This window comes from Somniosus microcephalus, unplaced genomic scaffold, assembly GCF_052327205.1.
Source record: "Somniosus microcephalus isolate GS21.2 unplaced genomic scaffold, FLI_Smic_1.0 unresolved_chr6, whole genome shotgun sequence".
In the NCBI taxonomy this organism is placed as follows: Eukaryota; Metazoa; Chordata; class Chondrichthyes; order Squaliformes; family Somniosidae; genus Somniosus; species Somniosus microcephalus.
Window position 1 is genome coordinate 23,323,924 of NW_028225184.1, and position 15,717 is coordinate 23,339,640.

The window sequence follows — 15,717 nt, forward strand, 5'->3', positions numbered from 1 at the left end:
TCCCTGTCCACGTCCCTATCCCTGTCCATCTAACTATCCCTGTCTTTGTAACTGTCCCTATCCCTGTCCTTCTCGCTTTCCCTCTCCCTGTCCCTGTCCCTGTCTCTACCCATGTCTCTATCCCTATGCCTGTCGCTCTCCCTGCCACTACCCCTATTCCTGTACCTATCCCTGTCGCTATCTCTCTCCCCTACCCTATCCCTGTCCCTGTCCCTATCACTGTCCCTATTCCTGTCCCTCCCTCTATCACTGTCCCACACTAGGCCAGTCCACATCCCTATCCCTAACCCTATACCTGCACCTATCCCTGTCACTCACTCTCTCTCTCCCTATTGCTCTCCCTCTCCCTGTTCCTCTCCCTATCCCTGTCCCTATCACTCACCCTCTCCCTGTCCCTGTCTCTGTCTCTGTCCCTGTCCTGGTTCCTCTCTCTCACCCTCTCCCTCTCCCTTTCACTTTATCTCTCACAATCCCTGTCCTGTCCCTCTCCCTATCCCTGTCCCTATCAATCCCCCTACCCCACGGCCTCTCCATCTCCCTGTCCCTGTCACTTTCCCTGTCCATGTCACTCTCCATATCATTGTCCCTTTCCCTCTCCCTTTCCCATTCCCTGTCCCTCTCCCTATGCCTATTCCTGTCGCTATCGCTCTAACTGTCAGTGTCCCTCTCTTTATCCCTGGCCCTGTCCCTATCCGTGTCCCTGCAACTTTCCCTCATCCTATCCCTGTCGCTATCCCTGTCCCTGTCCTATTCTTCTACCTATCCATGTCCTGTAACTGAATCTCTCCCTATCCCTAAGGCTATCCGTTACCCTATCCATGTCCCCAACACTTCCCTGACCTTATTCCTTTCGAAATCCCTATTCTTTTGACTATCCCTATCCCCTTCCGTATTACTGTCTCTGTCCCAATCACAGTCCTTATTCCTGTCTCTCTCTCTATCACTGTCACTTGCCTATCCCAGTCCCTAACACAGTCCATATCCCTGTCTCAGTCCCTGTCACTATATCTCTCCCTCTCCCTGTCCCCCTCTCCCTCTCCCTCTCCCTCTCCCTATCTTTGTCCCTCTCCCTAGCCTTGCCCCGGTCCGTATCTGTGTCCATTTCCATATTCATGTGCCTGAACCTATCACTTTCCATTTACACATGCATATCGCTGTCCCTATCCCCGTCCCTGTCCCTGTCCATATCGGTATACCTGCCTCTGTCCCTGAACTTCTCCCTGTCCCTATCCCTGTCCCTATCCCACTCCCTATCCCACTCCCTGTTACAATCCCCCTCACAGTCCCTATCATTAACAGTATCCTTCTCCCTTTCCCTGTCCCTGTAACTGTCACGATCCCTGTCTCAATCCCTGTCACTATCCCTATCACTCTCCCTGTCCCTGTCCCCTTCCCTATCCCTATCCCTAACCCTATCTCTGTCCCTATCCCTGTCACTGTCCTTATCCCTCTCCCTATCCCTGTCCCTGTCGCTGTCCCTCTCACTGTCCCTGTCACTGCCACTGTCTCTCTCCCAATCCCTGTCCATCTCCCAATGCCTGTCCCTTTCGCTGTCCATATACCTCTCACTATCAGTATCCCTATCACTCCCCCAGTCCCAATCACTGCCACTCTCATTTTCCCTTTCGATATACCCGCCCCTGTCCCTATCCCCAACCCTGTCTATCCCTGTTGCAACCCTTTCCTCTTTCACTATCCCTGTCCATGTATTTCCCGCTCTCCCTCTCCCCCTCCCTCTCCCTGTACCTGTCCACATCCCTATCCCTGTCGCTCTCCCTGTGACTATCCCTATTCCTATACCTATGCCTGTCGCTCTCCCTCTCACCTTCCCTAGCCCTGTCCCTGTCCCTATCACAGTACCTATTCCTGCCCCTCAATCTATCACAGTCCCCACCCTAGGGCAGGCCACATCCCTGTCCCTATACCTGTCCCTGTCCCTGTCACTCTCACTCGCTGCATCGCTCTCCCTCTCCCTATTCCTCTCCATATCCCTCTCCCTATCACTCACTCTCTCTCTGTCCCTGTCCCTGTCTCTGTCTCTATCCCAGTCATTGGTCCTCTCCCACTCCCTGTCCCTCTCCCTCGCCTTACCTCTCACATTCCCTGTCCATGTCCCTCTCCCTATCCCTATCACTGTCCCTATCACTCTTCATATCCCACGGCCTCTCCCTCTCGCTGTCCCTGTCACTTTCCCTGTCCCTGTCCCTCTCCAATTCATTGTCACTTTCCCTGTCACTGTCTCATTCCCTGTCCCTCTCCCTATTCGTAATCCTGTCCCTATCGCTCTCCCTGTCGCTGTCCCTCTCTCTATCCCTGTCCCTGTCCCAATCACTCTTCCCAGCCTGGTCACTGTTGCTCTCCCTATCAATATCCCTGTCCCTGTCCCTAGCCATGTCCCTGTAACTGTCTCTCTGCATATCCCTGTCGCTATCCATTTCCCTATCCCTGTCCCTAACCCTTTCCCTGGCCTTATTTTTTTCCAAATCCCTATCCTTGTGACTATCCCTATCCCTTTTCCTATTACTGTCGCTGACCCCATCACTATCCCAGTCCTTATTCCTGTCTCTGTCGCTATCACTTTCCCTTCCCTATCCCAGTCCCTAACCCAGTCCCTATCCCTATCCCTGTCCCTATTACTAGCTCCCTCCCTCACCCTCTCCTCTTTTCTCTCTTTCTCCCTATGTTTGTCTATCTCCCTAGGATTGACCCGGTCTCTATCTCTGTCCATTTCATTATTCGTGTGCCTGACGCTATCCCTTTCCATTTCCACGTGCATATCTTTGTCCCGTTCCCCATCCCTCTTGCTGTCCCCATCAATATCCCTGCCTCTGTCCCTGTCCCTTACCATCTTCATCTCTGTATCCCTATTGCTATCATGGTCGCTTTCACTGTCCCTCACACCTTCCCGATCCCTGTCCCTGTCGCTATCCCAGTCGCTATTCCTGTCCCTGTCGCCGTCACTGTCTCTCTCCCTCTCCCTCTCCCACTCCCTGACTCTTTCCCTGTCCCTCCATATCGTTGGCCCTTTCCCTAACCATGTCCCTTTCCCTATTCCTGTCCTTTTCCCATCCGTGTCCCTTTCCATTTTTCCATCCATATCCCTGTCCCTATTCACGTCCCTGTCACTATCCCTGTATCTGTCCTGGTCCATGTCCCTGTCCCTCTCCCTTTCCCTGACCCTGTCCCTCTCCCTATCCCTCTCCCTATCCATCTCTCTATCCCTATACCAACCCTGATCCCTGTCCCTGTCCCTGTCTCTCTCCCTCTTCCTGTCCCTGTCCCTATCGCTATACATATCACTGTCCCTATCCCAGTCACTATCACCGACCCCGCCCTTCTCCCTATCCCTGTCTTTGCCCCTAACACTCCCCCTCTCCCTCTGCTTCTCCATCTCACTCTCCCTGTCCCGATCCCCCTCCTTATCCCTGTCCCTTTCCCTCTCCCTATCCCACTCCCTGTCACTCTTGCTATCCCTATCTCTGTTCTTATCACGCTCTCTGTCCCTGTCCCTATCCGTGTCCCTGTAACTTTCACTCTCCCTATCCCTGTCGCTATCCTTGACCCTGTCCTATCCCTCGACCTATGCCTGTCCTTATATGTTATCCCTCTCCCTATCCCTGTCCAGGGAGGAAAGGGGAGACGCAGAAAGAAACTGAGTTGAATTGAAGCACTCGAGTGTATTCAGTCACAGAGTAAACTGTGCCTGCAATGTTGTACTGATTCATCCACCACAAGGAAACATTTGCATATCTCTATTCGTGACTGAACCGCATTTCGACAATCAAGTTCCAAGTAGCATGAGAAGGAAGAGACTTTAAAGAAAGGCTTGCTGTGTCATTACAGGGGACTCAATAATGAATGCAAATGACCTGTACTGAATGTGTTATCATTTTAACCCACTGCACCCTTCAGATTCGACACTTGCGTCCTGCATTTTGGAATTATTTCAAATCCAGACCTTAGGAGGGGGTCGCCATGTATACTGGAGTTCACCTGTGATGCCTGCCTCAGGAGAAACACAGAGGCGTTAGTTGACATAGTGCCTCAGACATGACATTGTATTTCAACTCTGGGACCTCCTGCCAACCCACCTCCCCGAGAACACGGGTGTCAGAGTGTGTAAGAGACACTCCTTTCACCTTAAACACTTGCATTCATATTCAGGAAAATCATAGCTGGGCACCACAGCGCATGGCAGGCTGGACGGTTACCTCTGGGTACTGGGTTCCCATTCATTCCAGGTCCAACTGTGCGTCAGAGCTTGTTAGGCATTGCCCTTTGAGCTCATTGATCTGTGTTCAATCACAAGGTGCTCCATGGTATCTTTTCCGCTATGGTTCTAACTCACCATAATGAACGCAGATTTGACAGTGTATCAGTGCTGTGCCTTCAATAACCACAAAACCAGAAGTTATAGGCCTAGAAATTCAGTTGGGTGCGCCAGCCGTTAGCGCCTTAGGGGGAGTAGATCTCGAGCGCTAGGCGCTTATCGCCCTGGCTCAGCGCGATCTGCGCCTCTCCCCAACTTCAGGATACATTTAGCGCCGGCGCAAAGTCTTAGCGCGCGCCCTGCTGTGCGCGCAGACCATGACGTCACATAATAGTGCAACGCCCTTTGTGCGCCCCAAACCGGATCTTCACTCGCGCCGGCCCATTGTGCGCCGGGCGTCCTGAGTGACTGTGAAGTGGAACGGTACACAGGCCAGCCGGGCCAGGGGGAGCGCTAATTAAAGGGCACTTACCCAGCAGTATAAAGGCCAGCCATTTTGCAGCATTCACTCTTGTGCAACGGTTTTTTGGACAGAGACCAAGGAGGAGAGTTTACTGGTTTGGATCAACACTTGGACAGGTATTTTTGGCTCAGGCCAGAGCTTACCAATTATCTTAGCCTTCATTCAGAGCTCAGTGTTTGCCAGCATATAATGGGGGCTGCATTGGGTGGCAACGCTGAATTTCAGCCTTATGCCAGAAGGGCTTACAGACGCCATGAGAGAGTGGCAGCCCTGGCTAGACACAGAGGGGGTAACAGGCGTCGCCAACTGAGGCCTTACCCACGCAGGGTATACCACCAGCAGACCTCCTATCTGACCATGTCTGCTGCGATGTGTGTTAGGAGGCTATGATTCCGAAGGGAGGTGGTTGCAGACATCTGCCGGCTGCTTCAGAGAGATCTGCAGCCACTGCTGATGCGCAGGACGTCTCTGAGGGTGGCAGTGAAGGTGACGGTGGCTCTCAACTTCTATGCCTCCGGCTCCTTCCAATCCGCTACTGGGGACATCGCTTACATCTCCCAGTTCGCCGTGCATTGCTGCATCCACCAGGTGACCGAAGCCCTTTTCAGAAGGAGTCATCAATTCATCTCCTTCCCCATGACCCTGGACAAGCAGCAGCAGCGTTCAGTGGGGTTTGCAAGAATAGCGGGCTTCCCCATGGTGCAGGGCGCCATTGACTGCATGCATGTGGCTTTGCGGGCACCTCTTGAGCATGCCGAGGATTACTGCAACCGGAAGGGCTACCATTCCCTCAATGTACAGCTGGTGTGTGACCACAGGCAGCGCATCCTAGCTGTCAATGCCCGCTTTCCAGGCAGCAGCCACGATGCCTTTATCCTGCGACAGACAACTGTGGCTGACATGTTCCAGGCACAGCCTCCCCCAAGAGGATAGCTTATCGGGGACAAAGGCTGTACTTTGTGTACCTGGCTCATGACCCCGCTCCACGCGCCCACAACCCCTGCTGAAGAGGCATACAAAGAGAGCCATCAAGCGATGAGGAGCCTCATAGAACAAACACTCAGAGTGCTGAAGCAACGGTTCTGCTGTCTCGACCGCTCCGGGGGAGCCCTCCAGTATTCGCAGGATCGAGTCTCCCAATCCGTCGTCGTTTGCTGCATGCTGCACAACCTGGCTATCCGCAGGACACAGGCACTGCCACCTCACGTTGGACCACCACCTCAGGAGGAGGAGCAGGAGGAGCATGAGGACGACGAGGACGAGGAGTACCAGCCCAGGAGGGACGCACAAGGTCCAAGGGCCGCCCGTCGGCGGCTTATTGAACGTCACTTCTAGGCCCCCTGTCAGGGAATGGCTTGTGTCAATGATAGAACATGATTGCAGCTGCTCCGCAAGCCCTCAGCCGGTTAAGGCAACAAACACTTCAAAGATCAAACATGGACAAGGTGAATAAATAAAATGCTTTATTGAACAAACTCTGGGCCCTTCCCACATGAAAACCAAAAACTGAGGAAACCCCCAAAAAACACTCAAACACATTACTCGCTCCCACAACCTGGGGAGGATTAACAAAATAGGGCAACTAAAATGGCCATCCTTCTCGGCCTTCGTCCAACACAAACATCACATCATCGGCCTTCAAAAAACGAACATCCAACTCTCGGCCTCAAGAAACAAACACAAATGCCCACACATTCGACTATTTGGCCCGCTAGGGCGATGCCTTGGCCATCTTTGGGTGGCCCCTGCCCGCCCTGCTGCTCCACCTCAAAGTAAGGCCATTGCCTGCTGCAAGGCTGGGGGCAGGCTCCTGAGGGGCACATGTCGTGACGGCAGATGCCCTTGGGGTCGGCCTAGTCGAGGTCTGGGCGTCGAGCGGCCGGCTGTTGATCGCTGCAGCTGTGGCTGGCAAGCATCAGTCACTGCAGCAGCTCCTGGCAGCTCCACTGGGGGAGTGGCAGTGGCGGCTGGAGGAATGGCGGCAAGCTGGCGGATGGCAGGCGCTCGCTGGTTGCCTGAGACATTGGCATTCGCCCGGGCCAGCACTGCAGCATGCGCACCAATCTGCCGAGTGACAGACCGATGTGCTGCTGCAGCGCGCCGGGTGCCCTGGTGATGCCTGGCTGACACAGCGAGTGTGGCAGCAGTGAGTGCCAGTGTTGACCTGTTCACTGACCGCAGCAGAGCAGCCAGTGACTAGACTGCACCACTAATCACCTGGCCAGTCGCTGAAAGATCTGCCCGGTATTCCACCTGACTGGTGGCCTCTAAGGGCCCGAACTCGGCCACACTCCGAGAGAGGGAATCGATGGACTCAGGCAAACATGCCACTGCCGCCATGAGCTCCGTGTGCCGGCGCTCCGAGTCCGTGGACAAGTCTTCGAGGCGTTCCATCTCCTCGGCGAAGAGCATCTCCTGACTGGATGCCGGACTCTCCCTCTGGGGAGAAGGCCGCCGAGCTGGCCGACCCTTCCTGCGTTGCTGGAGGCCGCTGGGCCCAGCAATTGGACTCCCCTCCGATGCATCCCCCCTCTGGGGAGAAGGCCGCCAACTTCCAACCCCCTCCCGCCTTTCGGCAGCATGCAGGTCCCAGGAGCTCCCCTCCCCTTCGACACTTCCGCCACGCTGCCCTCCAGGGAAGACGTGTCCCCTACATTGGCCTGGGTGGCCGCGGCTGAGGGTTCCCCTGATGGGCCGCCTTCCTCTTGCTCCTCCTCCTGCTCCTCCTCGGAGGGTCTGTCACTGGCAAGTTGAGGGACCTCCTCTTGACCATCTGAAAGCAGGAAGGCACAAGAGTAGCTTTAGAGTGAGGAGAATCCGTCAGTGCGGGATGCATGAGTGGTGGCATTCAGCGCATTGGTCGGACAGTGGCAAAGGATGTTGATCTGATGCGCAAGTGGGACGAGAGAGGTGCAAAAGGTGATGTCCTTACCATTGCTTCCCAGAACAGGGTCAGCATCTCCACATGCAGCGGGCCCAATCACCCGGCCACCCATGAGGCGCTCCACGCAATGTTGAAGGTCGGTGAGTGGCTGGATGTGGGGTCGTCCTCCCCCGGTCGCAGTCCGGCTCTTGCGATTATTCGCCAGCTTGGCCTGCAAGAGAAAGGACGGCCTCTAAGTACAGTGTGTCGCCGTGATCTTGTGTGCACTGCTCCCATGGTGGAATAGCCTGGCCAGTGTGTCGCCATGATCTGGTGTGCACTGCCTCCCATGGTGGAATAGCCTGGCCAGTGTGTCACCATGATCTGGTGTGCACTGCCTCCCATGGTGGAATAGCCTGGCCAGTGTGTCGTCATGATCTGGTGTGCACTGCCTCCCATGGTAGAATAGCTTGGCCAGTGTGTTCAGTGCAGAATGTGCAATTGATGCTCATGCCTGTGCCATAGCTGCTGGATGAAGGCTGGCCATTAGTGCTTTCAGGTCCCTTTGCCCATAATGTGAGGTGCACATGCAAGGATGAGGAGGTCATTGGAAAGGGTACTCACCCTGACAATGCGTGTGAGGTCATTTAACTTTTTGCGGCATTGGGCACCGGTCCGGGGGACATCGCTGTTGGCTGACAGCTTGCTGGCGACATGCCTCCAGGCTCTCCTGTAGACGTGGACCGTCACCTTCTTGCCATTGTCCGGGTACAAAACATGGTGCCTCTTCTCCACAGCAGCAAGCAGCACACTCAGATCACGCTCTGAGAAGCGCTGCGCACGTTCACGGGCCTTCTCCATGTCTTCAGGCGCTATTTGGGTCCAGCAGCAGTGTTCAGGCCTAGCTGGAGGGCTCCACTATCCAGGGCATGGCAGCAGACACAGTCGACCCTTCCCACTTAAGAGCTGGCCGGCGCCAGGGTGTCTGCTGTCAGTCACGAGATGGCCGCACCTGCGCTGCGCCCGGCCTCGGCGCTTTTCGATCACCACCTCTGGCTTAGCGCCCAAAGAGAGGCGTCCAACAGCAGTTTTAGTGCTCGCCCGAACTAGTAGGGCGAAGCTAATGAATATCGGAGAAGTGGCCTAGATTTGGCGGCAGCCGCAAACTTTAGCGGATGCCCCACTTTAGCGCCCCAAAAGTGGCGTCAATGAATTTCTAGGCCATAGACTTTAACAAGTTGGCTTTTAATCACTAAGATCAGAGCTATCACTAAGATCAGAGCTAACAACTCAACACACTGACTGGCTCAGAGGAATGAGCCATACAGATTAGTCAGGAAAGAGGAAGTGAAACCATACACCCGTGTGGGGGAGGGTAATATACATGAGTGCAAAACGAATACAGGCAAGAACGAATACAGGCAAGAACAAACAGATTTCATTACATTCAGAATGTGTGCTTTTGTGGAATCTTACAGCACAGAAGGAGGCCATTCGGCCCATCGGCCCTGTACCGGCTCTTTGCAAGTGCTATCAAATTAATCGCACTCCCCAGCGATTCCCCATATGCCTGTAAACATCTCCACTTCAAGCGTTTATACAATTCACTTTTGAAAGTTAGTATTGAATCTGCTGCAACCCTCATTTTAGGCAGAGCACTCCAGATCATCATAACTCGCTGCATATTATTTTTCTCCTCATCTCACATCTGCTCCTTTTGCCAATCAACTTATATCTGTTTCCCCTGGTTAATGACTCTCCTGGCACTCGATACAATGTCTCCTTATTCACTCGATCAAAACCTTTCATGATTTTGAACAACTCTATTAAATTTCTCCTTAACCTTCTCTGCTCTAAGGGGAACAAGCCCTTTCCTACAACTGCTGTATACTGTTGGCAGCTGCTGCCAGGCTAGATTCATTTGAGATAACCATGTCTACATGCGGCCGAACACGTGGGCCTTAAAGGATGAGACTCCTGTAACTCCCTATCTTATAGCGCTGTGGAAGCACTTTCACCACACGGTCTGCCGTGGTTCAATTATAAAGCCCACCATCATCCTCTCAAGGGCAACTCGGTACTGGCAATAAAGGTGGCTTTGTCAGTGAGGTACACATCCCGTGAATGAATTAATAAGAACACTCTTGTCTTGTTTCACTTCTGAGGCATGGGTGCTGCATCAACCATTGTGTGAAGGTCGGTACTGCTGGGCTGGTTTTGGACCTAAATCACAGAGATGGGAAGACATAGGCGTTATTCCTTGTTACAACAGCCCCACAACCTGATGTAAATCCAGGTTCCAGAGGTAAAGTGGAGTTTCTAATGCACAGTGAAACCCCGCCCAATCTGTGCTATATTTAACCCCAGTCCCTCAATGATAGGACAGCAGGTTTCATACTTTGACCAGCATTCCCCACAGACTGCTTTACGTCCAGGATACGCAATGTCAATGGGCAGATAGTCACTGTCATTGTTCCGGTGCAGGGATCATTTACTGTTGCTCAGTTTGCACCGGAATGCCGAACCTACTCAATCTCTATCTTGCAAAGGGCTGGAAATGGGTCCAATCATGACCAATTTAGCAGATAGACGCCTGAGTCACAGGTGCATTCAGGTCACCAAGAAACATGTCAGGATATTTTAATAGCTGACCGTGGCACCCACCTGAAATGAACTCAGGACTCAAGATTGAAATTCGGCTTTTGTATCGAAATGATGACCCATTTGTTAAACTAATTCAGACGACTCGATAGGCGCACAATCTAAACTCCAGCTCTCGTTTCAGGCTCTCCTGCAAGCTAACAGGCTGGTGACGTTTGTCTCAACTCACCATAATATGGAGCGGAGCTCACTTTGAAGCAGATGAAGATGGTTGGGCCTAAAGCATTGCTCCGGGGAACGCCTGCAACGATGTCCAAGTGACTCTCTCTTGTCGGAGATGGTCGTTTTCTGGCTCTTGTGTGACGTGACTGTTGTCTGTGTCTGCCTTCATGCGGAAAATAAGCACATAGAAATAGCAGTAGGCCATTCAGCTGCTCGAGCATGCTCCAGCATTTAACTAGATCGTTGCTGATCTGCATTTTAACTCCAACTACCCACCCTGGTCCCATTACCATTAATACAATTGCCTAACAAATATTTATCAATCTCTGTTGCAAATGTTTAATTGGCCCCTAGCCTCAAGGCCAGCCTGCTGGCATCAGGTGTAACAGTCTGAAAACCTTGCACCTCTTGACACACGGAACCAAATCCATCCCAGTGAGAGGTCGCTGTCACAGAGCTTTTGGATCACTGTTGTTGTGCACAGACAGAGCCAAATGTGGATAAGAAAACCCGTTATCAGATTTCTATGTTAAACACACATTTACACATCCCTGGCTACCTTTCTTGCCAAAGAGATGCATAATCAATTCCCAATTAATTTGAGAAAAAGTGGGATTTGGTAAGTATATTCCAAGAATCAGCAAAATTCGAAAGGAACATAGAAACAGGAAAAGGCCATTCCAACCCTCGAGCATATTCCACCATTCAATTAAATCATGGCTGATCTGTACCTCAATATTTATCTGCTTTCGATTAAAAGCCCTTGATATGGGAGCAAATTATTTTGTCACTGAATATCAACCAATCTCCCGTTTGACATTGTTTCAGAATATATCCTTGGGGACAATGGATCTAATCTAACCTGAAGAGAGAACGAATCAGAGTGTGTTGTATTCAGTGCCATTCCTGTGGAACCTGGATTCAAAGCCAGCGTTGCAAGGGTAGGCTGTCGTGAGTTAGCCACTGTCCGTTCATCTATAAGAGGAAAATAAAATATAGCGCAGGAAGAGCTGGCAGTCACTGTGTATTCAACACGGTCCTGTTACATTTTGAATCTGCAATTAGGCAGGTCCAGGGGGCTCGCGTTTCACATTCTCAAAGATCCGTGGGAACAACATCATTGTCCGTAAACTTTGTCATCGTTTGACAGTGTATCTTTAAAAACTTGAGCCCTGGGTAACAATCCACACCAGGGAAACCAGCTGTTAGTATATTTTAGGCGCTGCCTGTTTGTTTATAGAGTGTGAGGTTAAAACTAACACTCAAGGCATTACTGGGTGCTGGAGTCTTAAATACTAGCCTTCTACATCTAATAGCTCAATTCCTGTCCTTGCACCTATGGGACATGTGACAATGTGCAGTCCAGGGGTCGTGGGTACTCCAAGTGTGGTACACACTGTCTTTTCATTTGCAGCACTTCACCTCACGTCTAGATCAGGGGTGTCACTGTGTGCCGGATATTGCCATTTTTCCTCTTGAGCCTCAATTCAACCAGTTCTGAAGGCACCAGATGTCAAAGTTCGTGCACCCTGGATTCAAAGCCAGCCCTGCACAGTTAAGTGTAGTAGAGACATTACAGCACTGAATAAGGCCATTCGGCCCATCGAGTCCGTGCCGGCTCTCTGTAGAGCCGTCCAGTCAGTCCCATTTCCCCACTCTATCCCCGTAGCCCTGCAAGTTTATATCCCTCAAGTGCCTATCCAGTCTCCCCTTGTCTCTGCTTCCACCACATCCGCCAGCAGCGAGTTCCAGGTCCTCACCACTCGCTGCATACAAAAGTTTTCCCTCACATCCCCCCGTATCTCTTGCCAAAAACATCAAATCTGTGTCCCCGTGGCCTTGTACCATCAACTCATGGGAACAGCAGCCTTTCCCTGTCTAGCCTATTCCAGCTCCTTTGCTCTAATCAAAACAAATCCAGCTTTTCCAACCTGCTCTTGTAGCTAAGATCACTGATCCGCAGAACCATTCTGGGAAATCTCATCTGCACGTTCTCAAGGGACTTCACATTCTTCCAAAAGTGTTTTGACCAGAGCTGGACGCAATGCACCAGTTGATTCCTAAACAGCGCTTTATTAAGTTTCAGTATAACTTCACTAGTTTTGTACTCACTACCTCTATTTATGAAGCCCAAGTTACCATTTGTTTTTTAACCACTCTCTCAGTATATTCTTCCAACTTCAGGGGCAACCAGGTCGAGTAGATTTCTCCCTCATGTTGATTTTCTCACCACATGCCACAGGGTCAATCTGGCCATTATATACTTCGGGACTCAGCCAGCTCAGTCAGTTGTGTTACCAGCCAGCCACTCTTGGTGATGGGAATTGATGTCCCCCAACCACAGTATATTCTGTGCCCGTGCTACCCTCAGTTCTTCTTCCAAGTGGTATTCGACATGGAGGAGTATTGATCCTTTGACTTGGGAAGGGCAGTAGGTGCTAATCAGCAGTAGGTTTCGTTGCCCATGTTTGATCTGATGCGTTCAGATTTCATATCACTGTGCTGCCATCTCTGGCGTGCCTGTTCTGCCGGTGGGCAGGACATACGAAGGGATGGTGATGGAGAATTCGGGACATTAGCTTTTAGGTTTGATTCTGTTATTATGACAATATCAGGCAGTTGTTTGACGCGACAGCTTTACTGAATTTTGCACAATTCCCCAGATGTTAGTGAGGAGAACGTTGCAGGATCAGTTGGGTTTGGTGTGCTTATATCGTGTCTGCAACTTATGCCTAGGTCGATGCCGGGTGGTAATTATGGAGTTATTCTTACTATAATTTATGTAGCTGTTTGATATAATGATTGCCTTGCTAAGCCATTTCATATTGCATTAGAGAATCAACGACATTGCTTTGGGTCTGGAGTCAAATATATGCCAGTGCAGGTAAGGACGGCTGGTTTCTTTCCATAAAGGACATTAGTGAGCCAGCTGGGTTTTTACAAAAATCCGATAGTTTCACGGTCATCATTAATGAAACGAGCTCTTTCGTGGACATTAGAATTGTGAAACAAAAGCAGTACATATCGGTCTGATAAATTACATGAGGTATTGGTGAGATGCATGTGGTCTTGTGTTGTAGCTTCACCTTTAGCTACCTAGCCTCAATCCACTTACTTGTGGAAGGTGGAAGATGAACAAAGTTTCAGCACACAAAAAGTGAGAAATAACAGGATAGCAGTATAGAGAGAAAAATACATTCAAGTTTAATTCAGGGTGATCCAGAATATCACTGAGGAAAAAAAACAATGATGCCGAACATGGCGGGTGCCCAGCAGATTCCTCGTGAAACACCGGTGAGTGTTGTTAGAAGTCTCCGTGTGAGAGGTTGCTGGACTGTGTTCTCTCACCAACGGTTCTTAGCGCAGATCAAGGACAGGGAGAATGGGGAGTCTGTGTGTGCCAGTCACTGCTCTCTGATATCTGGGATCTGGCTCCAAAATAAGTCTATGCACCTGACATTCCAGTTAGTTGCATTCCATCATTTTACCTATCGAACTTGGATTTCACGACTAGAATTTGCCAGGTATCATGTTTATTCTATTATCCAATTATCTCTGCCGAAAATAACTTGTGTGTGGATGTCAGATCAGGACAAGACCGACGGCACAGCAATGATTCCCGTAATGAAAGTGTGGCCGATATTAAAATCCTCATCTCACCCCTCAGGAGAGATGCCAGATGGAGCACAGTGCCCCAGGCAGAAGCATTAGGTTCAGGTGTGAGAGGGAGGAAAGGGAAAACTTAGCTGAATTGAAGCACTTGGATGTATTCAGTTACAGAGTCAGCTGTGACTGCGATGTTGTATCGATTCATCCATCACAAGGAAACATTTGCATATCTCCATTCGTGACTGAACCGCATTTCTGCAATCAAGTTCCAAGTAATATGAGAACAAAGAGGCTTTAAAGAAAGTCTTGATGTGTCGTTACAAGGGACTCAATAATTAATGCAAATGACCTGTACTCAATGTGTTATCATTTTAACCCACTGCGCCCTGCAGATTCGACACTTGTGTCCTGCATTGTGGAATTATTTAAAATCCAGACCTTCGGAGTGGGTAGCAATGTATACTGGAGTGCACCAGTGAAGCTTGCCTCAGAAGAAATACAGATGCATTAGTTGTCATAGTGCCTTAGACATTGTCTTTCAGCTCTGGGACCTCTGGTCAACCCTCCTCTCCGAGGACACGGGTGCCAGAGTGAGTCAGAGGCACTCCTTTTACCTTAAATACCTGCTTTCAAATTTAGGAAGATCATAACTGGACACCACAGTGCATGGAAGGCTGGACGGTTACCTGTGGGTACTTGGTTCTCATTTATTCCAGGTCCGACTCTGTGTGTCTCAGGGTGTTAGACATTGCCCTTTCAGCTCATTGGTCTTTGTTCAACCATAATGTGCTCCATGGCGTCTTTTCTGCTCTGGTTCAAACTCCATAATGATCCGAGGTGTGATAGTGGATCAGAATGTGTGCTTTTGTAGAATCTTAAAATCTGACAGCACAGAAGGAGGCCATTCGGCCCGACGTGCCTGGACTGGCTCTTTGCAAGTGATATCCAATAAATCACACACCCCAGCGCTTCCCCGTGTGCTTGTAAACATCTCCCCTTAATGGATATGTCCAATTTACTTTTGAAAGTCTGTGTTGAAACTGCCGCAACCCTCATTTTAGGCAGAGCACTCCAGATATTCATAACTCGCTGCATATAATTTTTCTCCTCATCTCGCCACTGCTCCTGTTGCCAATAAACTTATATCTGTGTCCCCTGGTTACTGACACTACTGGCACTCGATACAGTTTCACCTTGTTCACTCAATCAAAATCTTTCGTATTAAAACTCTAAGTAAAACAAGCCCCGTTTCTTCAACCACTCCAAATAATTGAAGTCCAGTATCCCGGGTACTATTGCAGGAGGGACGGATGGTGAAATGATAAAAGTGTACTATTGCAACTCACGGATCCGGGTTGTAATCCATGGCCAAGGAACCCTGCTGTCAAAGAGCGATAAACGGTGTTCACTTGCTGCCATGAGAGACGATTCAAACCAGTCCGAAGGGCGTGAGCCGATGACAGTATGTTACACGCTGCTCTCCTGCCTCTAGTCTCTTGAATTAATTTCAGCCGGGAAGGGGACACAGTGGGGTAGGAATCGGTATGTATTTTGCCGTTTTAATGACCAGCGGGGGGTAAAGCAAACAAATTTAGCAGTGGGAAGGCTTGTACTCAATGTGCGCAGGTGTTGGTCCCACTGCTAAATTCATGGGGCCGACTTTAGTCGCACCACAAAGATCCTTGTATA

The 15,717-nt window shown here is 50.6% G+C and overlaps 1 pseudogene; it reads left to right on the top strand.

Annotated features, from left to right (window-relative positions):
- Window positions 1-1,112: 1,112 nt before the first annotated feature.
- LOC147087126 (uncharacterized) lies at window positions 1,113-3,527 on the top strand (annotated as a pseudogene).
- Window positions 3,528-15,717: the final 12,190 nt, after the last annotated feature.